Here is a 23,857-nt window from a genome sequence, read left to right on the forward strand (position 1 = left end):
GGGACAAAATTTTTTTAAAGTTTTTTTACTTAAATATTATTTTTATGTAATATTATGCTGATTTTTAATTAAAGACATATTGATTCATCAATTATATATATTAAATGCTCATGATAAAAAGTATGGCTGTCATCTGTTCTTATAGAAAGAAATTACAATATGAAATTACAATGTAATTCCCTTTGCAATACCTCCATCCCTGAGACTAATTTACTTCATAATTTTAAATTTATGCCTATTTATCCCCTTTACCTATATCACCTGCACACCCCATGGTAACCAACCATCCATTCTCTGTGTTTATTGGCCTTTATCCCCTTTGTTTGTTTAATTTTTCAGATTCCACATGTATATGAAAGCATACGGTATCCCCCTTTTTCCCATTGACTTACTTCACTTAGCATAATATCCCATAGGTCCATTCATCTTTTCTTTAATGACAAAATTTCCTTCTTTTCTATAATTGAATAATATTCCACAGCATATATGTACTACATCTTGTTTTCAATTCATGTATTGATGGACACTTGAGTTACTTCCATGTCTTAGCTATTGTAAATATGGTGCAGTAAAGAAAGGGGCTTCTATATCTGTTTGAATTAGATCTTTTTTCTTTGTTGAAATTTCCAGAAATGGAATAGCTGGGTCATATGGTATTTCTCTTATTAGGTTTTGGAGAAACCTCCATACTACTTTCCACCGAAGCTGCACCAACTGGGATTCCCACTAACAGTGCACAAGTGTTACTTTTCCTCCACATCTTCATCAACACTTGCTTTTCTTGTCTTGTTGATATTAGACATTCTGCCTCATGTGAGGTGGTATTTCTTTGCAGTTTTGATTTGTATTTACTTGATAATTAGTGATTTTGAACATCTTTCTATGTGTCTGCTAGCCATCTGTTTGTTGTTTTTGGAAAAATTTCTATTCAGGTCCTTTGACCATTTTTTACTGGTTATTATTAATTTTTTGGTATTGCACTGCATGAGTTCATTGTCTCTTCTGGATATTCACACATTATGCAATATATCCCTTGCAAATATAGTTTCCTATACAGTATGTTACCTTATTGTTGCCAATCTTTTCTTTTGCTCTGTTGATTTTTAGGTTTGATGCAATGTCACTGTTTATTTTTTCTTTTTGTTTACCGCACCTAGAAGATCTGTTCAGACAAAATTTGTAATGTTGATATTCAAGGTTTGAATTCCAAAGTTTTCTTCAAGAATTTTTACTGTTTCCTGTCTTATATTTGCATCTTTAATGCATTTGTTAAATCTTTCAAAAAAATGCCTAAAAAGAAGTTTGACTTTGTCTAATGTTTAATGAAAGTCTTGTGAGTAATGTACCATAGTTGTTAAGAACAAGTGAACTAAGTGTAGTAAGTAAGCTTCTTAATAATAATTGTGTGTTACAGTGTATATACCTGCAAACAGCTTGATAATCTTTGTGGTAACCTGAAACATTAAAATTTTGATAAGTTAAGTAATGAGTCAAGTGAACAAATTAAGTCACTGAGAAATAAGATAAAATAATAAAACAATTACTGAATCCAGTTTTGTCTCCCTTGTTGTGAAAGGGCTAAAAAGAGATTAGGTTTATTAGTAGACATATTTTGTGCTTATTAAGGGAATGTGCTATAAAGCACATTTCTAGAAATTATGAAATGTGTTCATAAATTTGTCAATCTAAAGCATGCTAGTGTAAAAGTTTATAATAGCTTACTAACATTTCTAATAGTTTTATGTTCTAATTAAAACTTCTTAAAATAATAATGAAAACATGTCTGCATCCTAGAAAAGATTTATGTTTTGATAAGAGAAGGTATAAGGAATGGAAATACATTTTTATGGAGCATAAAAGAAAATAACTTGGTTCTGAAGTACAACTAGTTATTTAAAGAGGGACAACTCTAAATGTGAAAAGAAAGTTGTAGAAAGTTTGTGGAGGAATTTGATATAGTCATTCTATGTGAGATCAAAGCAAATGAGTCTTAATATCAAGTACACAGCAAAATCAGAATTTTGTTTTCTGTTTGTTAAAAAGACAAAGTTTTCTTGAACTATTAGTCTGCTCTTAATATTGAAAGATTTTGAAGATTTTTCTAACTTTTATCAAAGTGATTCTCATGCTTATGGTCTCAATGAGTTGTTTGAGTATTTAAGAAATTAAGATCTTAACACTGAAAGAACTAAAAGCTAATTTTGCTAACAATTATATAATCTATATTTGCCATTAAAATCTTTACTGCCACTTTAGTTATATAGATAAGTGTTATTTCACAATGACCTATGATCCTATTTAGGCAAGTGCCTTAAAAACTTTCTTTTGACAACTCTCAAAATCAAATTCAAAAAGGTACTTTTACCTCCAGTTGACTCTGAGATTTTCCAGAAGGCCCCTAGAACATGTCAGAAAAATTTCTCCCCCCCTGGTGTCCTGACCCGCAGGACTATCAACAGGGGTCAATGACCTGGAGGAGAGAATGAAGGGGCAAGAGACACAAAGAACGGACAGCAAGACAGGATGTCTGATCAAGCTGACCAATTTTATTTTTCTTAGGCTCAATTTATATAGGTTGTGATGAAAATATATGTAAAGAGGTGATTGGTCTTCGGTTGGCACCGGCGGGAACGTGTAGAGAGGTGATTGGGCTTCAGGTGGCGTCGGCGGGAACCGAGGACTCGGAAGAGAAGCAGGAACTTCGCCATATTGTGGGTGGGGGCCCTTGGGAGGGAGGTTTAAGGGTGGGGCTTTCCCCTGGGGCAGCAGGTGTTCTTGAGAAGCAGGAGTTTGGCAGGGTTAGAAGGCCAGTGGAAAGAACAGAGGAGGAAACATTGCTTAGCAATCTGATTGCAAGATCTATATTGATTTGGCTAGGAGAGCAACTCTGCCTTACTGCAGAAATGATTGCTGTTGTCTTAAGATTTACATAACTAGTATTGCTTAAAAGTCCATAGGCTCGCTCCCAGCATCTCTCCCTTTCTTTATTAAAAATTAAAATGATTTTGGTTGAGCAGGCTAAGGGGCGGGGACAAGGGCCTGATCCTCAGTGGATATCTGGTATGTGAAGAGGACTCTTAGTCTTACAGGCTCTGCTGAAGAGAAAGAGTTTCTCTATTAAGCACAAGGTGTCTTTTCCTGAGGGGAGGACGATGCAGGACACAAATCTCTATGCAATCAGGTATGTCCCTCAAGGAACCCAGGGCAGGCGTTAGCCTTTCCTTTGCAGTGCTTTGCCTCGCATCCACCTTAGTACTCAACCGGCACTCAGAGACTCCTGGGAGGATTGCGCTGGTGCTTACTTTTGCTGAGAAGAGATAGAGGGGGGTGCTTCATCATCGTCATCACTCTTGCGAGCTAGTTTGTGATAGTGGACTTGGATAGGTTTGCCAACAAGGGTATCTATGTGTATCTTTATAAGGCTCATCAAATGTTTAAGAGCCCAATGGCCAAAAGACAAGAGCAATATCAATCCTATGAGGGGGCCTAGGAGAGAGGGCAAGAGAGTAGTAAGCCATGGGGAGGCTAAAAACCAATTTTTATACCAACTTTCATCTTGCTCTCTTTCTTTCTTTCTTTTTTCTAACCCTTCTCTAACTCTTTTCATACTATCTCTAACTACTCCTGTTTTATCAGCATAGAAGCAGCACTCTTCTTTCAGGGCGGCGCAAAGCCCGCCTTGCTGCAGAAAGAGTAAGTCTAGCCTTCTGCGGTTTTGGAGAACTACTTCAGCGAGGGACGTGATTGAATCTGTCAGGTCAGAGATTCCTTTCTGCAATTCTTGGATATCTTGATCTATAGTGGCACTGAGCTCATGATAGTGGGAGTTAGAAAGAAGCAGAGAAGATATGCCTGTGCCTGCACCTACAGTCGCTAGGCCGAGCAGAACAGCGATAGTAATAGCAGTAATGGGTTCTCAGAGGGAGTGTTTAGGGAGGGAAGGGTCTGAAGATTGTTCCCAGATATGGAAGAACTCATCAGGCTGGTAGTAAATGAGCCTGGGTATAACTTTTATGAGAACACAAAATCCATGCTCTTGTAAAATGGGATTGTAGGCACAGGGGGTGAGTCCGTCTAAGCAGGCCCACCAGGTGTCATTAGGGGGAACTATAAATTGGGGTCCCCGTCCAATGGAGAAGATTTCTCAACAGAGGTGAGTGTACTCATGAGGGATCTTTTGAAGAGTGTTAGTTATAGAAGTACTGTTACCGACTACTTGGGCTAAGGTTAGGCTTTCCCAAATAGTGCGTTTCCAACGGCAGTTATAGGTATCATTGGAGGTGGAGAAGTTGCCAGGGATGGCGGCACCTTCATAAAAAGGGGGGGAAGAGTGGTAACATAACCAACATTCGGCAGTAAGCTCAGGAGTGGTGGAATTAAGACTAAGGAAGGTTTGATTTATAAAGGTGAGGACAAGATCTTTAGAGCTCGCTAGGGCAGACACTGGCGGTGTAGGGGAGGGTTTAAGACTGCTAGTTGTGAAGCTATGGTTAGGCAAGAGGGTGGAAGGCTTCGGTGGGGGAGGGTGCTTCCCACCTAGGACTGTATTTGGGCCTATAGTGGCAGAAGGGGTGGCAGGGAATTCTTTAAGGAGTTTAATAGTAAAGGTGATGCCTTCATCATAATGTTCTGTATATAAACAAAGACCCCAAGTGTATCCTTGTGCACAACTTGAGGCTTTTTTCCCTTCTTCAGTGAGTGTGATAGAAAGAGGATTGCACCAACCTTTGGCAATATTTCTAGGGAAGCACCCAGGAAGTGCTTCAGGGTATTTTTGCCCCTTAAAAGGGTGGTGGGTATAATTGGCATTGGCAGTAATATAATCCCAGGAGGAGGAGGGTCTCTAGTAAGTATCTCCCATGGTCTCACACCCCCATGATGCACAATAATAGTCTGTCTTGCCTCCGCATTTATGAAGGAGGCTATGGGGCTGGTGCTGCTTGGGGCAAACATAAAAGGAATATGATCTAAGAACTGACCGGCACCCTGCATCAGAGCAGCCGGGGGTGGTGAGACCTGCATGAGAGATAAGAGGTGCTTCACTCTGCTGAAAAAGATGTTCTACTCCCCAAGGGGCTCCCGCACCTAGGGCCAGCTTACAGAGATCAGGTTGTAAAATGCTTGGCCACCAGACATCTGGCAAGGTTTGAGAGCGGGACTAAACAACATCTCCTCTTTCAGAAAGCACTATCCAGGTGTAGTTCCAGGGAAAGTGTTGGGATCTTGGGGGTTGCGGTGCTGGCTGATGGCTCAGAGCTGTGGTCATGATCAGGAGGATGAGGACTTTTGAAGACTGCATCTGCAATGGAAAAAGAATTTGTCTCAGGTGGAGATGGAAGCTCCAGTCTGAACTGTGGTAAGTTAGCAGTTTTAACTAGCCTTTCAGGGAGCCATCGAGGTTCGGAGTTTTGTTGGTTATAAATGCAGACGGACCCTCGGCCCCAGATAATAACGGGGTCGGGACCTTTCCATGCGAAGGTCAGTGGATCTTTCCATTTTACTAACACTTGAAGTTCATTGGTTTTAGGGTGCCATAACCGATCAGCAGCTGAACGTCCATGGGAATTGAGCGTCAAGAAGTTAATGACAAACAAGGCATGGCTAAGTTGATTATGGGGGCTGATGGTTGTATAGAGGAGGGGATTGTTCTTGAGGTGGGAGAGCGTGTTCTTAAGTTTGATGAGCTTGGTCTACAATTCCTTGTCCTTGGGGATTATATGGGAAGCCTGTGATATGTTTTATTTGGAAGTCAGAACAGAAGCGCTGGAATTTAGCTCCTGTGTAACCTGGCCCATTGTCGGTTTTTATGATCTTTGGCTTGCCTAGCACTGTAAAACAGCCCAAGGTGTGGGTAATGACATCTTTAGAAGCCTCTCCGGTAAGGGGTGATGCAAAGATAAAACTACTAAAGGTATCTATAGCAACATGGAGGTACTTCATCTTCCTAAAGGGGGTGAAATGAGTGACATCCATTTGCCAAATTTCATTCGGGATTAGTCTCCGAGGGTTCACTCCTAAATGAGGAACAGGAAGATGTGGAGCACAGCCATTACATTTTTTGACAATTTCTCGGGCTTGCTCTCTGGTAATTTTGAACATGAGTTGCAGAGTATTTGCTGAAAGGTGGTGGAGGGAGTGAGCATGCTGAGCTTGACTTAGGGGTGTACTGCTGAAGGCTGGCGCTATTAGGGGAAGGGTATGGGCGGCTTGATCAGCAAGGGCATTGCCTGCCGAAAGAGGGCTGGGGAGTCCTGTGTGAGCTCGCAAGTGGCCAATGAAAAAGGGGTTAGAGCATCGGATTATAAGATATTGAATTTGTCTGAACAGATCAGCGGTGTTGGAGGAAGGCTTAATAAAGGGAGTGGTTTCTAGGAGAGGTACTGAGTGGGCTATGTAAGAGCTATCTGTATAGAGATTGAAAGGGGTATTACAGAGTGATTGAAACACTTGGAGGACTGTGTAAAGTTCAACAAGTTGGGCGGATGAAAAGGGAGTGGGCAGGGAGACAGGGGTTTTATCTTGAATAACATATGCTGCCTGCCCTGTTGCTGAGCCGTCTGTGAAGGCGAGGAGGGCTTCTCGCACAGGAGATGGGGAGGTAACTTTGGGAAAAACTAGGGGATGTAGTCTGCTAAACTGAATTAAAGGGTCAGTGGGATAATGATTATCAATGTCCCAGCAAAGGAGGCACAAGCGATATCCCAGTCATCGTTGGTTTGTAGCAACCAATCTATCTGCTCTGTAGTATATGCAGCAACAAGGATATCGGGATCTTTACCAAAATACTGTCTGCTTAGTTTTCTTCCTTTTATAATAACAGAGGCAGCTAGAGAAAAGTAAGGTGTTAGAACTTTCACAGGTTTGCTGGAGAGGTAGACCCAAAGAAGAGGCTTGCCTCATTGTTCAAGGGTCTTGATAGACTGCCAAAAAACTCCTACTGGAGCATGGGTGGTGGCACAAATGATAAGATATAAAGGAGAGGAGTAGTCAATCTGAAAGGAGGTTTGTAGGGAGATAGCTTGACTTATCTGTTCCATAGCAGCAACTGCTAGGGGCGTTAGGGTGCGGGGGGAGAGGGGATGCGAGTTGCCTGCTAGTAAATTGTTTAAGGGAGTTAAGCTTTCAGGGGGGAGTTTCAGGTATGGCCTTAAAAACTGCAGGTTGCCTAGCAATTTTTGAAAGTCATGCAGTGTTTTAAGGGAAGAAATGTGGAGCTCTATTTTGGGTGTGAAAATTCAGTGAGCTTGGAGGCTATAGCCCAGGTAAGTGTAGGGTTCGGAAAACTGAATTTTATTGGGAGCAATTTTCAAGTGGGAGGCTTCAAGGGTTTCTAGGAGGTGTTGGAAACAGGCAATGCCTTGAGCTTAATCGGGGGAAGCAATAAGTATGTCATCTATGTAATGAAGGAAGTAAATATGAGGCCATTGTCTCTTAATGGGCTAGAATTTGGGCTATGAATTTTTGGGCTAAGGTAGGGCTATTCGCCATACCTTGGGGAAGAACATGCCATTGATACCTAGGTGTTGGTTTGTTAAAGTTGATCTGGGGAAGGCTAAAGGCAAAATGGATACAATCATCTGGGTGGAGGGGAATAGTAAAGAAGCAATCTTGCAGGTCTATAACAATCTTATAATAGTTTATGGGTATAGCAGCAGGGGACGGGAGGCCGGGCTGCAAGGTGCCCATAGGGACCATAACTTTATTAATGGCTCGAAGGTCTTGTAGGAGCCTCCATTTGCCTGATTTTTTTGTGATGACGAAAATGGGGGTATTCCAAGGAGAATTGGAAGGCTCAATATGGCCTGCTGCCAGTTGCTCCTGCACAAGCTGCATGGCGGCATGTAATTTTTCTGCATTTAGGGGCCACTGATCAACCCAGACAGGCTCGGTAGTTTTCCATGTTATTTTATCAGCATGTTGCTGGGGTACAGGCATGATTGTGGCCTCTAGGAGAAAGGGGATCTTAGTCCCTTTCTCTGAGTATTTGATACGAGGTCACAGGAGTTTTAATGCCTTGTGCATTCTTTCTTAACTCTTGGCCAGGCAAGTAGCTTTGTGTCAGCATTTGCTTGGTTACTAACTCGTTTGGGCTACACATAATAATATTCATTTGAGAGAGAATATCTCATCCCCACAAATTGACTGGAAGCTTAGGAATTACAAAAGGAATAATTGTCCCTGAATTCCCTTTTTGATCTGACTAATGAAGGGACTGGGAACTAACTTGAGGGTTTTGTGAATGTCCGATTCTGTGTAGGTGGGTGGTGGAGTTTGTAAGGGGCCAGGAAGGGGGCCACTGCTCTTTGGCAATAACAGTGGCATCTGCTCTTGAGTCTAGGAGGCCTTGAAAGGCTTTCCCATTTAAGGACAGAGTTAGCATGGGGCGGGCACATGTAATTTGTTGAGTCCAATAGACATCTGTGGTGCCTATGTCACTTGTTTCACGGTGCTCTTTAAGGCACTTATTGGAGGAAGGGATAAGGGGTAGGAGAAGAAGTTGGGCAAGGGTATATTCTTATGAAATATATAGAGGGCCTTTAAGAGTGGAGGCTAGGATCTGAATTTCTCCTTTGAAATCTGGATCAATTACTCCAGGGTGTATTTGAAGCCTTTTTAGGGAGGCTGAAGCACATCCCAGAATTAAGCCGAAAGTGTTAGTGGGGAGGGGCCCTTGGATGCCCATCTGTAGAAGCTTTGTCCCTTCTTCTGGAGTCAAAATTGTACTGGTGGTGGAACAGAGGTCTAATCCTGGGCTGTTTTTTGTGGCTCTCTAGAGCTCTGAAATTGGTTTTGGGTTACTGTCCAGGGGATGAACTCAATTGCCCTGGGGTTCATCTTCTGCAGGGGGGCTGGTGGCTGCCCCCTGAAGGGGTTTCCCTGGTTCTTAAAAGGGAGGGGCAGACCTTGTATATCGGTTTTTGACCGGCATTCTTTGGCCCAGTGATATCCTTTATGACATTTGGGACAAGGGGTAGAGGGGGATGATGGATTAACTGGTCTGGGGGTATTACAAGGATTATTAAAAGGGGGTGGATTGGGGTCAGGATTGGGAGGCCGAGGGACTCGGGGCTGTGGGCAGTCTTTGGCAAAATGGCCAGGCTGCTTGCAATTAAAGCAAGTTTTTTGTGTTGAGCCAATGCCTGCCCTCTGCAAGGCAACTCCGATAGCCAGTCCAATGGCATAATTAGTTCTGGCTCACGAAGTCTGACACTGACTCTTTGCAATGATGCCGAAGCAGGTCCTGACAGACCAGATTAGTATTCTCAAAAGCCAGCTGTTTAATAAAAGGGTTGTCGGGCTCCTGGATTCCGAACAGTGCTCAGCTGCCTCCATAAGACGGCTGACGAAAGAGCTGTAAGGCTTGTCTGCTTCCTGCCATATCTTAGTAAGTGCAGCAGTAGTGGCTCCTTTAGGGGGTAACTTTTTCCAAGCTCCAAGGCCAGCTTGTCTAACTTGAGCCAAGAGGCCTGTGGAAAAGCGTGCTTGGACTGCTAGAGTGTTATAAGGAGATTCACCTAAAATTCTTTTTGCTGTTCAGTCTCGGGAACTGGGTCTGGTAAGATTTTTACTTTCGATTTCTTTAGTGAATTCGGCAAGCTAGGCTTTCCAAAGAACAAAGTCTCCCCCATTTAAGGCTGCGAGAGTGAGCTGATGGAATTCATTTGGGGTAAGCCAATCATTGGTGATAGATTCTAACAGAGCTAGAGTAAATGGGGCAGTAGGCCCATAATTGGAAACAGCTGACTTGAGCTTCTCTAGAGCTCGGATATCTAGGGGTGAAAATGATGTTCTTTTTATAGGGGCTGGGTCTCTCATCACTGGAGGCTTGTCGCTAGGACACGGGCCTCTTTCGGCTCGGTCTTCAGGGCTATCGTTTAGATGGTCATCTCCATCATCATGCCATAAATCTCTCTGGGCTCTATCATCAAGAGTAGTACTCACGGGACCTTCTTCTCTCATATCAGGATCAATGCCCTCTTCTTCAGGGTTATCGGGGTCAAATAGCTTAGGGGAGGGGCTCTGGGGAATAGAAACTCCACTCCGTAGGGAGACAGGAAAAGTCAGGACAGGGTTGGGCGATTTTTTTGTTTTGTGAAAAAGTGATTTTGAGGGAGGGGGAGTACTCTTAGATGAAGAATTTGGGGTGTGGGTTAAATGGGTTAATTTGGAGAGCTCTTGATAGGTCACGAATGGCTTGTAGGAGTTGGATTTGTTTTTTTCTATTTTTGACCATCTGCCTGAGGACTGAGAGGTCATTTGCAGCATGTAAACGCTCACGGGAGAGAGAGGAGAAGGCGGGAAACATTTGGTCAAGAACAGGGGGGTGATAAGGTGGTGGGGGAATGAAGGGTGTTAAGGTTACTGCTTGTGGGTGAAGTGCAGAGGCAAGGGCGATGGTAGTGGCCTTAGGTGGCCAGTCAGGATTGTGATAACGCGCTGCCTCTTCTTCTAAAGTGGCTTCATCAGCGGGATCAAGGGGCTCAGCAGGACTTAAGTAATGAGGCTAGGGTAAATATTTAGGGGAGGGATAGCAGGGAGAGGACGGGAGTCAGCGGAGTTATTAGGGGAGGAAACTTTTTCTGTCAGTGACGGGGAAAGAGACTTGACAGTCGGTAAGGGTGGGAGTCTGTCCGATATTTGAGAGGGGTTTGCAGCGGAATCTGAAGGATGTTCTTTGAGAGAAGGGGAGGCTAGCCGAGAAGCCTCGGAGTGGGCACAAGAGGGGATCTCATGGTTTTTTCTCCCTCAATGACAACTTTTTGTAAATTGGGCCACTCGTGATGAACACGCAAGATATCATTAATAAGGTTCCAATAGCTAAATGTTGACACAGGTACTTTTTCTGGACCAAAAACTCTGTAATAGTCTTGAAGACAATCGCCTACTCGTCACCATTTCTTTTCACTAATGGTTCCTTCTTGAGGGAATCAGGGACACACATCTTCAATAACGACTAAAAAACATTCCAAATCTTTTCTCTTAACCCTTGTTCCTTGTGTCCTGAGGGACTCTTTGAGTCCGGCTATAAACAAATCTTCTTGCGAGGATGCTTGCCCCATGACTTACCTTCTCAAATGCATCGTCGATTGAGTATATATGAGTCTGTCTCACTCTGGGTTCAGAATGTGGCGACTCTGGCGAGGGTCTCGTAGCTGCAGACACCTCCTTTCATGGGTCCACCCATGGCCCTTTCACCCCCTTTCACCTCCACCCTGGGCCCACCCTCCTGGGGGCGACATTCTTGCCTCTCTGGTCTGTCAGGCCCCACATTGGGCGCCAGTTGTCCCAACCCGCAGGACTATCAATGGGGGTCGACGACCTGGAGGAGAGAATGAAAGGGCAAGAGACACAAACAATGGACAGCAAGACAGGATGTCTGATCAAGCTGACCAATTTTATTTTTTCTCAGGCTCAATTTATATAGGTTGTGACGAAAATATATATAAAGAGGTGATTGGTCTTCGGTTGGTGCTGGCGGGAACGTGTAGAGAGGTGATTGGGCTTCAGGTGGCACCGGCGGGAACCGAGGACTCGGAAGAGAAGCAGGAACTTCACCATCTTGTGGGTGGGGGCCCTTGGGAGGGAGGTTTAAGGGTGGGGCTTTCCCCTGGGGCAGCGGGTGTTCTTGAGAAGCAGGAGTTTGGCAGGGTTAGAAGGCCAGTGGAAAGAACAGAGGAGGAAACATTGCTTAGCAATCTGACTGCAAGATCTATATTGATTTGGCTAGGGGAGCAACTCTGCCTTACTGCAGAAATGATTGCTGTTGTCTTAAGATTTACATAACTAGTATTGCTTAAAAGTCCATAAGCTTGCTCCCAGCATCCTGGGGTCAAATATTTGGCTAATTCAGTTTATTTATCTAATACATGGTAAGCACTGTCAAATGAATGATGCTAAAGATTAAATTAGTAAATGTAATATGTTACAGAAATACCCAATATCCTTATGTCTACTGTCTTATAGTAAGCTCTCATCAGATCTTTAACCATTGCCGTTTCTAAGTCTTGTCATTTATAGTTACTCTTTTACCCCTGAATTAGTAAAAAAGTCTAGATTCAAGCAGAGCAAGAATTAGTCACATAACATTAAGTAAACTGAAGATTATTTTAATTTTTATGACTTTTTGTTTCAAATGTTGCTGATAAAATTTGTTTTAACCTTTTTCTGTTAAACTGACTTACAACAGTGTAGTAATTGATGATACCTTTTAAAGCAGAATTGAAACATTTATCTTTCTCTCTGTCTGGTCCCTCTAAGAATTTAAAATCTCTAGGTGAGTATTTCTATATTTTTATGGCAGTATTTTTATTTGCTAGGTGCAGTAAGAATCTGTTCTTCTTGTGACAGGAACAATTAAAATCACTTTGACTGAAATGTCATATTTGAAAGAAAAGTGCATAAACTCAGATACGACCAGCAACTTTAAGGAACTGAGATTGACTTTATGGAGCCAACAAAGCCCCTTGGAAGAAGTGGCCCGGTACCTTGCTTACAGGGTTCCCAGCAGCCTTACCAGATAAAGAAGGTCACTTCCTGGAAGATGCAGAAATCTCAGAATATCTGGGGAATCTGGAGAAGAGAGGAATTCACCCAAATCTACAGGTACTGCAGGCAAAACCTGATGGCAAGTATGGTTTTGCTTTCCTGGTCTCCAGAGGCCTTTAAAAACTCAATTAACAATTCGTTATGAAAAGTTCCAGCAAAGCACATTTAAAAGATCTTATGTGATTGTGGATAAAATTGCAATATTTCCAGAAACTCTCTTTGGAGTTAGTGCATATGCATATCAATAAGTGTTTCCAGAGGGTGGAACAGAGAGGTTTGGTGGAGCTCTCTTCTCCTGCAGTCTGGAAGAGAGAGAAAGACAGACAGACAGACAGACAGACAGACAGGATGACTGCCTGTAAGAAATAAACAGGTTTCTTAAACTTTATTTCTCCCTTTGACTGATTTTGGTTTCAAAGATATTTTGCTCCAGGATTTTTCCCCTGTAGCTACAGTGATTAGCTGCTCTACTTGCTGCATTTATGTAAATAATCAAGCCCAGTGTTCTAAAACTAAACTAAACTTCTTTTTCTAATACAGTTATCTCTAGTAAATATGAGGGTGACTTTAGAGACAAAAGTATTGTTTCAATAATGCAGCCTTAGCTATATTAAATTCTAAAACTAGTCATTGGGATATACTCTAGATCTAGAATTCTAGTTTCTTCAAGTATCTGTCTACGATGCTTCAAATGCTTCCAATTTTCTCCCAACCCAACTAAGAGTATTCCTATTCCTAATCCTCATATTTAGCCCTGCATTATTAATCTCTTTGTCAACTTTGTACCTTCCAGGATAGAAAATCCAACTCCAAATGTTGCTACTTAACCTAATAACACAATTTGTTCTAACTCATCCAGATGCCATAAAACTGCAAATAGTGATGGAAATAAAACCCAGGATAGATGTGCCTATCTTCGAAGGGCCTCTTGACTGACCAGGGATGGAGACCTAATTGCACTCTCTAGTGTGCCCTTTCTCAGCATGAAGGAGCTAGAGTGGTCATTGCCCCTTTTCCCTAGCAGCAGCTATGGTCTCCATCTGTAGAGGGGTAAATGATACTGGGTCCACAGGTTTAGACAGAGTAGGGTGAGGGTCTCCAGAAAATGCAAAGCAAGATAAATACACTCAGGGCAAGGTAACAATATGCAAAGAAACCCCTTACCAAAACTCCATGTTAAACATTAAGAAAAGTCACTCATGTTAATTATCTGAAGTCATTCTTCAGTGAGATCAGTTAAAGCTCAAGAAGCCAGGAGTGACTGGGCCTGGAATGTTTGAATATGATGTAGGAAAGTATCTCAGCATAGCCCATGTTTTTATTGTGCTTATCATGTCACTGTAAGACTCATGTTAGCACGCTAAAGGGCCCAGACCTATATGCTGTTGTTCCTCCTTCAGACCCCATCAAGTAATTTGCAACCTAGGCAATTAGTTTATCAAGCAAGCCCAGCCATAAACAACATAGCAAAAGCAAGAAGAATTCCACCATAAAGATAAGATTGAGTTTTAAAAACCAGGAAGTTAAGAAGTATGGTTCTTAACAAACTCCTTAGCAGGCAGACAACAACTTAGCCCACCTTGAGGTCAGGGCAGGCAGCCTTGATTAATATGCACCCAGTCCAAGAAGCTTTTCTTCTGGGAAGGAATCAGCAGTAAATTTCTTATGATAACTTTGCAGAACTACCTGCAAGATGGATGAGAAAAGAGACTTCATGTTGTATAAAGGATGAACATTCTAGGACCACTTAACAAGTCCACATCCCTAGCCCTTTATTACATTCCTAATACCCCTCAACCACCTATAAATCCCCTGGACAATGCACATGTATGGACTTTCTTATTCCCTCCTGGCTTGCACGAGGAGCTCTTGCCTCTCACTTTATCTCTAAATAAAAGCCTATCCCTGGCTTTTCTACAAAAAAAATTTTTTTGTTACTTCAGCTGACTCTGAGAAACCCCACAGTGTACATTTTAAATCTAAGTGAGACCTAACATTCCTGGGTGCTTTCCTTGAAAGTCCTCCTAAATTAAAGCCAGCTCAGCACTTTATAGATCAACAGCAGGGACTCTTATTTTTATGACCATCTTTCAAATCCATTTGGAGGCACACATAACTCAAAGTGGAGAGAGGCCTGTTGTGACTGGCAGCCAGCATTACAGGGGGTGCATGCATAGGTTCAGGTTAGTCTCTTATAGATCTCTGAGGGATGTGGAATGAACAGTTGGAATGGGTGGCCCAGAAGTTCCCCCTGAAACATCAGGCTACCTTTATGTCCATCAAGGGATTTAGAGAGAGACATTGGAAAGGTGTGTCAGTTGCCATATTATATGTTTCTTAGGAGAAAGAGAGGATGAGTTATATGTACAAATCTGTTTTTCCCTTTTCCTATGGTCTGAATGTTTGTGCCCCCCCGAAATTCATGTGTTGTAATCCTGTCCATTAAAGTTGATGACATTGGGAAGCAGGATCTCTGGGAGATGGTTAGGCCATGAGGATAGAATGTCCGTAAGTTGGCTTAGTTCTCTCAAGACAGAAGCTCTAGGGGACACTTATCTCTGTCGACCATGTGAGCACACATCAAGAAGGTCACAACTATGAAAGGGGAAGAGAGCCCTGAATCTGCTGGAGCCATGCTCTTGGACTTCTGGTCTCAGAGCTGTGACAGAGAGATTTTTGTTATTTCTGAGCTCTGTAGTCTGTGCACTGTGATTGTACTGTGATGTTTCTTTTGTAATTGCACTGTGATCAGACAAAACAAATATGTGTGTGTATAGGCCCCCCTCTCTATATATAAATAATTAAGCAAATAAATATATACCTATAAATACAAATGTCTATACACACTGAAGTCAGTACAGGACCTCTGCCCATTTTCTACCTGGATGGTTGTATACTGTTGTTAGTGATTTCTTTATTTTGGATATTAACTCCTTATCAGATATATGAGTTACAAATATTTTCTTCCTATTAATAGACTGCCTTTACATTTTGTTGATGGGTTTCTTTGCTGAACAGACCTTTTTTAACTTAAGGTATGTACTTTTAAAATTTTTGCTATTTTACATTTGCTTTTGGTCATATCGAAAAAAATATTGCAATCCAAGCATCAAGGAGCTTACTTCCTATGCTTTCATCTGAGAGGTTTGTTTGGTTTCAGATCTTACATTCACACCTTTAATCCATTTTGTTTGGATTTCCCCGATTTGTGTAAGATAATTGTGCATTTTCATCTTTTTGCTTGTGGACGTCCTTTTTTTGATCATTATTCTTTCTCCTGTGTATTTGCTCAGATTTTCTGTCATAAATTAATTGACCACATATGCATGGGTTTGTATCTGGCCTCTCCATTCTTTTCCAATGATCTATTTGTCTATTTTTCTGCCAATACTGTACTGTTTGGTTAGTATAACTTTATAATATAAATTGAAATCAAGACATGTGATAGAACATCCAGCTTCATTCTTACTTAAGATTGCTTTGTTTATTCCATGAATTTTGTTGTTCCTAGTTATTTTGGATGGTGTTTTTTCTTCTGTGTAATACTCATTTGGAATTCTGATAGGAAAAGCATTGAATTTGTATATTGCTTTGGGGAGTGTGATCACTTTAACAGTACTAATTCTTCGAGTATATGACATGGAATATCTCCAATTTATTTGTTTCCTTTGATTTCTTTTGTTAATATTTTAACATTTTCCATACCAGTTTTTCATGACATTTTTCATAAACGTATTCCTCTCTGTTTTATTCTTTCTGATACTTCCATGAGTGTGATTGTGTCTTTAATTTCTCTTTTTTATACTTTGTTGTTAGTGCCTAGAAATGCAATTTCATTTGGTATATTTATTTTAATTCCTGCCACTATACTGATTTCATTGATTCAGTTCTAAAAGTTTTTAATCAAGTTTTCGGGCTTTGCTTCTTTTTATAATAGCATATAAGCTGCAAATAGAGATAGTTTAACTTCTTCCTCTCCACTTAGGATGACATTATTCCATTTTTTAGCTAATTGCTCTATCGTGGATGTCCCAAAATGACAGATAAGAGTGAACACGCTTGTATTGTTCCTGATGTTAGAGGATAAGCATTCAGTTTACCACTGAGTATGATGTCGGCCATGGGCTTGTTATATTTGGACTTTATTTTGTTGAGTTACACTTCCTGTATGCATGCTATACTTGGAATTTTTTCATGAATGGATGTTGAACAATGTCAAATGCTATTTTCTTCATCTATTGAGCTAATAATATTTTAGATGATTCTTTGTTAATGTGGTGCATCACATTCATTGATTTGTGGATGTTGATCCCTTCTTGCAACACTCAAATGAATACAGGTCGACCATGAAGTATGGTGCTTTCAGTGTATTATTGAATTCAGTTTGCTGATTTCTTATGCATTGTTTTTCACAAATGTTCATTTGTAAATTTCTTTACTTTTGTGTGTTTTTATTTTCATGTAATACGGACTTTGTAAATGAATTTGGCAGTATTCCTCATCTTCTAATATCTGGAATAGTTTCAGAAGAGCCGGCATTAGTTTCTTAAGCATTTGTTAAAATATTCTATATATTTTAGCAGAGAAACACTGGTTTACATGCTCTTAATCAAATATAAAGGTCATATTCCTATCTCAGATACTTTGTACTGAATGGTTCTTTTTCTATAAATCACTTCCCCACATATTTGCATAAATTACATTTTTCCCACCTATGGGTCTTGATTTAAATATTGCATTCTTGGTGAAGCAATTCTGGATGGTCGTATTTAAATACTCAGTCTCACTTAAAAAATTAGCCTTCTTTTTGCTGCTTTACTTTGTCTCCACAATATATATATCACCTGGTAACATACCACATATTTGCATATTTATGTCTTTTTATTCTTTGCAAGGCCACACTTAGGAAACAGGTAGATTATGTACACAAGAACAAATAGGTCACAGGGACAGGAAAGACTGCAGTCACATGTCCACATGTATGAGAGACTTCATATAAATTTAAGCAAGGCTCAACTATTAATGGAGAAAGGATGCATTCTTAATTTTGGGAAGAGCTGCCTCACTATATGTACAAAATACAACAGGATACCTATCACCATACAGAACAGACAATTCTAGTTGTAGTTAAGACACTAATATGAAGCATAATCTATAAAGGAATTTCTGTTAGGAAAATCTAAAAGAAAAGTCACTGTGACCTTGGGTGGGGAAGAGCTTCTCAGTCAAATGTCCAAAGCAGAAATCACAGATGAAACATCTGATAAATTCAGTTACATCAAATTAGGTTTTGTAGATGTTGCATAACAAAAAATACCCTGCCAAAATTAATGGATTACAGAATGAGACAAAATATTTGCTATATCTAAAATTTTCAGTGGGTAAATATCTAGAATATTTGACAACAAATCAGAAGTAGAAGGCAGCAGTGTGAGTGTAAGAAGAACCAAAGTAATAAACTTAAAAGTTTTAGAAGAAAACCACTTCCCACCAAAATAAGCAAAGGAATGCAAAGTTGGTAAAGAATGATTTGCTACTTTATGTCTATTAGATTGACAGTTTTAGGAATGTGAGTGATCCTGAATGCAGGCAAGGAGAGGGAAATAATGCTTATAGTTTGAAAATACAAGTCCAGAGCATACTCATTACATAGCAATACATCACAAGAAAAGACACAGGCCCTAGAAGCCCCAGGAACTGTCACCTATGGTGAGGGAAGGTGTATAATGGAAGTGGGAAGGAGAATAAGAGAAATAAACAGATAAGGCAGTGCTTGAGATTGGATGAGGTGTGGTGATAATACAGCATGAACTGCAGAAAATGTAATATAATTTAACATCTCAATACCGAAAATGGCAAAAATCAGAAAGTAGAAAGAGAACAACAAGCTGAGAAAAGGAGCAGAAGCAGAAGAAGAAGGAGGAGGAGGAGGAGGAGAAGACATGCTGTCTATTTTGCCTGGGGGACAGTTTGTTGCAGTCCTCATTTTCTTGAATCTTTGGAGACCTGTAGCCCCATCAGGACATTATAATTATCCCCTCTGTCATCAGGAAGCTGTGAGACCTCTCAGGAGCAGTATCTGTTATCAGGGAAAGGAATATTTATATGAGAAACCTTTCAGAGCCCCAGAACATTGAGTTTTAGCGCCAGCTATATTAGGATGTAGGCACATGTGGTCATAGTCTTCACTCGGAAGCCTTTGGGAAGGAACGCTAGCCCGGGAACTGATGAGGGGCACGTATGTTTACTCACTCCAGAACTCACATTACTATCCTGAAAGGGACATAGGACGTTTTGGTGCGGTAAGTCTGTTTGGAAACACTGGCTTGGAAATACCAGAAGCAGACCTTCTTAGCGGGTGTGTTTTAAATCTCCCTAGTCCCATACATGTAGTTTGTGAAGAAATGGAAGGAAATGAACACAGGCATTTACACCCAACTTTTTCGTCAGCAATGTCCACTTTAATTGGAATTACCTGAAAGACTCATCCTAAGAGTTTCACGGATCCCACTCAAAACCAGGGTCCAACTTCAAGCGGCATCTTTCCTTGTCTGTATATGTGAGTGTCACGTGTTCTCCTTTGGTTATTTGTAGTAAACACCATTTCCTTAAGTAGAGATCATGGGCAAAGTGAGAAACAGGGAGAAGGGGGGAAAGATTAAAAGTTACTTCTTTGACAGGATTCTTTTTATCTGTGCTTAATTAGCTAGTGATCAGGGGTTGGAAGTGAGGATAATATAGAGGTAGGCATATAGGTAATGTAAAGATACAATATGAAGAAGAGAAAGCACAGAGAATGATTCAAGGAATGCATTTGTGTGACAAATTCCCTAGCAGTTTTGAATGGACACCATCTTGAAAGTGAAACAAAAGCAATCTTTATTGTCTTTCACCTTTATTGAACCTTACATATGTAAAAGAATCCACGCAGACAACATTATCATTATCCCTAGTGAATAACAACATATATGACTTAACCACTGATGCTATAGTTTGGAACATTTTGAGAACTTCCTCATGTTGAAAATAAAATTATTTCTTTTACAGGAACCTTCTGGACTCAGCAGTTAGTATGCCTGATTTATTCTGAAGAGCATTGCCACACAACTACAAATATGAACACAGGTCATCCAGTCTCCTTCCTTGAAAACAACTTTTGAGAAATTCAATTTGACAGAAGACCATCTCCTTCTCTCTTCCGTTAGCCACATTCCATACTTCTTGGCTCCAAAGAGCTGAAGAAGGAAAAAGACAAAGTAGGAAGCTGACTATGCCTGTTGAAACACTGCTCTTTTCATTATTTCATTTCCTCATTACATTGATACTATATGCATCCAGTTAGATAATGTGGTATTTTGCATACTGTAATATTTGATAACATTTGCATTCTTATTTATAATGTTCAATTTCGTATTCACCTCTCTTCTTTTTATTATATATATGCCACAGATCATTTAAAAGCTAAAGCATATATATCCATTCATATATTTTACATTTAAGTGTATATTATAGAAAATGTATCATAAATATGTAATAAGTGTCTCTAATTTTAAATTCGCTCTATCACTAAGTATATGCATAAACTTCTATCGATTCCTTCTTCTTTTCCCTCCTCGCACCTTCCCTGCTTCCTTGGATACTCCCAAACTATTTCTTATTCTCCCTCAAAGGTCAACTTCATGAAAATCAAGCAATCTTCAGAAAAAGTCACTCTTCTCTACAGAGTGATTCTCTCTCCCTCTTGACCATCCTTCCTGGATCAATCATCTCCATCCATTAAAATTTCAGCTCTTGGTTCCTTTCCTTACTTTCAACCTCAGCTCCCATCACCCATGGTGATGTTGATTTCAAAGTTCGTGTGAATGGTCTTCAGACAGGCCCAGAGGAGGAGAGACCAGCAAGGTACTAGAGCCCAAAGTCGAAGCAGGACCTCACTTTCAGGGTGAAGCAAATGCATGATGTTCCTCCTTCAAGTGTGCCCCCAAGGCTCTTCCCTGTCCTCCTTCTATTCCCAACCCGGCCAACCTCAGTGTGAAATTCCCAGTACCAATGATCTTTCCTCTATTGACTTCAGATACCCTTCTAACTCTCTTATAAACTAATTAATTATGGCACTCATTGCTCCCTGATGTAATATACATATGTCCTTATTATCTGCATTTCTGACCTGAAAGTAAATCCCTTGAGAGAGGTAGAGGTTTGCTCAAGGCTGTGTTCACAGTGGTGAGATCAGTGGCCCACAGGTAGTGAACTTGAATGAAGGACTCACCAATAATTGCACTAATTATATTGTGCCTTAAAGCACCTCCTTCAGACTACTGCTTCCTAGTCTACCTGTTCCTTTCTGGCTTTCACACCCAGCTTGGGTCAGTATCATTCAGGATCCATCCCCTCCAGTCTCCTGCAGAAGTGTGTCCCACTCCTTCACTATATTTTAGCCCTATACTCCCTTCTTTCTAAAGCCACTAGCTCCATTTGTGTATGTTATGATCAGCTGGCAAACCTTAACTCTTACAACACAATTGGAATGTATTCCTACCCTGCTCAGAGAACATAAATACCTCAGAGTTGTACCTGTTCTTTAAATTTATGGCTAAAGTTATCAAATTCTACTACATCAAATAATTTGCTTTCATGGTATGCATAATGAATACATGATACTCTCTTCCCTATTTGGAACCCTCAACAACAATCTGTCCCGTGACTCTACCAGCCCGTTAATGACCTGCAAGTCAGAAAGTTATCCCCACTGGTGTCCCCTCAGTGACCTCCCTCCTTAAAAGAAAAATTGCAGTGTGTAGACTGTGTCCACCCCTATTAGAGATCAGCCCCTCCATGCATGGTCAGGGTCAATTTTGATCGACCCCAGTGTGCCTCAAGTGTTGGTGATTTTGACTGCACAAGGCATTTGGAGCCATCTAGAGTTACTTTTGGCTGGGGCTGTGGTGGTGCTGATGGTTTGGAGGCCAATGAGTCCAGGATGCTGTTAGATACACTCCAGTGCCCAGAGCAGCCCCGGCCACAGAGAACTAATTGGTTTAAAATATCACTAGTGCTCTTGGAAAACTTGTTCTCTCCTCAGAGATTTGACATGAGCAATAATTTCCTTTTTCAATTCATCATCAATTTCTTCTTGTTTCCCGATCATTGTAATTGGCACTTAATCAAGTTGTCATGACATTGAGGTAATGAGTTAACCTAACTTGTTGACTCTAATATTAGGCCTTTTTGTTTGTCAGAAAAAATCAATCCCTGCATTATTTAGGGTTTTCTCTAATGGTACAATGGGCATGTGAGACACTCTTCCTTCATCCTTCCTTCTCCTTATATGTCTAACCTCTAAGTGCCGATCCTGGAAGTATCTGACCTAGCCTTTTCCTCCTTTCAATCTGCACTTATTACCTCGGTCATATTATGTAATACCGCAGCTTTAAATAAAATGTATATGATAACTTTCTAGTTTAATTCTCAATGATGGGAACTGCTCAGCTTTCCTACACTGATAAGTGCGTGATAGTCTACCCAAAGAAGCAGGACCTTTTACACTGTGATACTACTCTCAGTTTGACAAAAGCAAACAGATATATGACAAGAAGTAATACCCAAACCACAGTTAGAGACATGAAGCATCATAGCAAGGAACTGAAAGTGACTGCTTTCCTTCACATATCATCCTTTGTAGAAGTGCCCTTCATTTCCTTACAGAACTATCAGTCATCATTGATGCTTGTTTGATATTATGAACCACTTTGTTGTTATCAGACAAGTGCCATGGCCGCAGGACACTTTCCTGGGCAGTGTGGGTCACATAGGGATGAGAAGAGAATAGAAATATCAAGAAGCCAAAATACTCATCTCCTGTTATAAAGAGGTGTCTCCAGGCACAGCAAAGGGAGGCGGCAGGGGGATATAAGCTTATCTACCTAAACTGGATGTCCCCTAAGAGGAGGAACAACAGATATACATGTCAACTCTCAATAGAGATGCAAGTCCTGGCGTTAACTGAGTAACCCTGAATGTTCTGTACACACAGAGAGTAGGGCCCTTTAACATGGGCTGAGGCAGATATTAATGATGCTTTGTACTCCTGTAAGACTAGCTTGCTTATTATGGTTAAGGAATTATTTCTTTTAGTTGATTATCATAAACAATATTTTAAGTGAAACCCTGTATTCCTTCCATGTAAAAAATACTTGACAGGAAACCTGTGTGAACCAAGCAGATGTGTTTCCTCTATCAGTGGGGAAGAGTTAAGTGTACACTGAAGGATAACAACAGTACACTTTGAGTTTTATTTGTGTATTGAAAGGTGTTAGTAGGGTGTTTTAGTTTTCATTGAATCTTATGATTTTGGAAGCATTTTCACCTGCATTAACGACTTATTGCAGGGGAAAACAATGATGTTGCTCTCTGCACCTGGGAAGTTAAGAAGAGTTAAATCCTGAGATGTGTCTGAAGAATGATTGATAGCCTAGGCCAAGCAGGGATGGAAAGGCATTGAGGGAAAGAGAAATTTGAATACAAAGGTGACAGCTGGGGATGTACAGCACATGGTTGGGAGATTGTGGGTGCTAAGACTAGTGGGTCTCATTGAACTAAAATGCCTCAGGGGAAATTGTGATGGTATGAAATAATAATTCCCTCCTTTTCCTGCAGTATATTTCTGTATACAGGAACCTGAAAGATGTTATGTGCTCATTTTTTCATTTTTCAATTGAGATGAATGCACTGGAACCATGCGTCTCTTTTTAGAAGGTAAAGTTAACTGAGCTTATAAATCTAGTAGCAGGTTCAGACCTGTGGGAAGTTTTTCATCTTAGTGAACTTCACAGAGGGAAAGAAACTCATGAAATGGAGTGGAATGGGTTGTGTGGGCTCTTTATCAAGCTATGGATGGTGTTACCTTGGATGACAATGTCCTGCTATTCATACAAATTCTACTCACTGCCACCCAAACACAGCATATTGTCAAAATGACAAACTTACACTACAAGGGAATATTTACATTCAACCATGAAAGGAGCATAAACTGATCAGGAACTCAGAGGTGTCTGTCCTTATAAAAAACTTGCTGATGAGGGGTGGAGCCAAGATGGTGGTGTGAGTAGGACAGTGGGAATCTCCTCTCAAAAACATATATATTTTTGAAAATACAACAAATACAACTATCTCTAAAAGAGAGACCAGAAGACACAGGACAACAGCCAGACTACATCAACACCTCAAGAACCCAGTGCCTGGTGAAAAGGGTAAGATACAAGCTGCAGCCTGGCGGGACATGAGGCCCCTCACCCCAGCTCCCAGTGGGAGG

General features: G+C 40.8%; 1 long non-coding RNA gene across 2 annotated transcripts; it reads left to right on the forward strand.

Moving 5' to 3' along the window:
- The first annotated feature begins 3,025 nt into the window (after window positions 1-3,025).
- Window positions 3,026-22,782, forward strand: LOC140845366 (uncharacterized). Of its 2 annotated transcripts, XR_012124166.1 has the most exons (4): window positions 3,026-3,181; window positions 12,349-12,603; window positions 15,524-15,581; window positions 19,594-22,782. It is a non-coding gene; the product is annotated as an uncharacterized lncRNA (long non-coding RNA). The 2 variants fall into 2 exon arrangements; XR_012124165.1 differs by lacking the exon at window positions 15,524-15,581 and having other exon boundaries at window positions 19,594-22,777.
- The last annotated feature ends 1,075 nt before the right edge of the window (window positions 22,783-23,857 follow it).

Source organism: Manis javanica, chromosome 13 (genome assembly GCF_040802235.1).
Source record: "Manis javanica isolate MJ-LG chromosome 13, MJ_LKY, whole genome shotgun sequence".
NCBI lineage: Eukaryota > Metazoa > Chordata > Mammalia > Pholidota > Manidae > Manis > Manis javanica.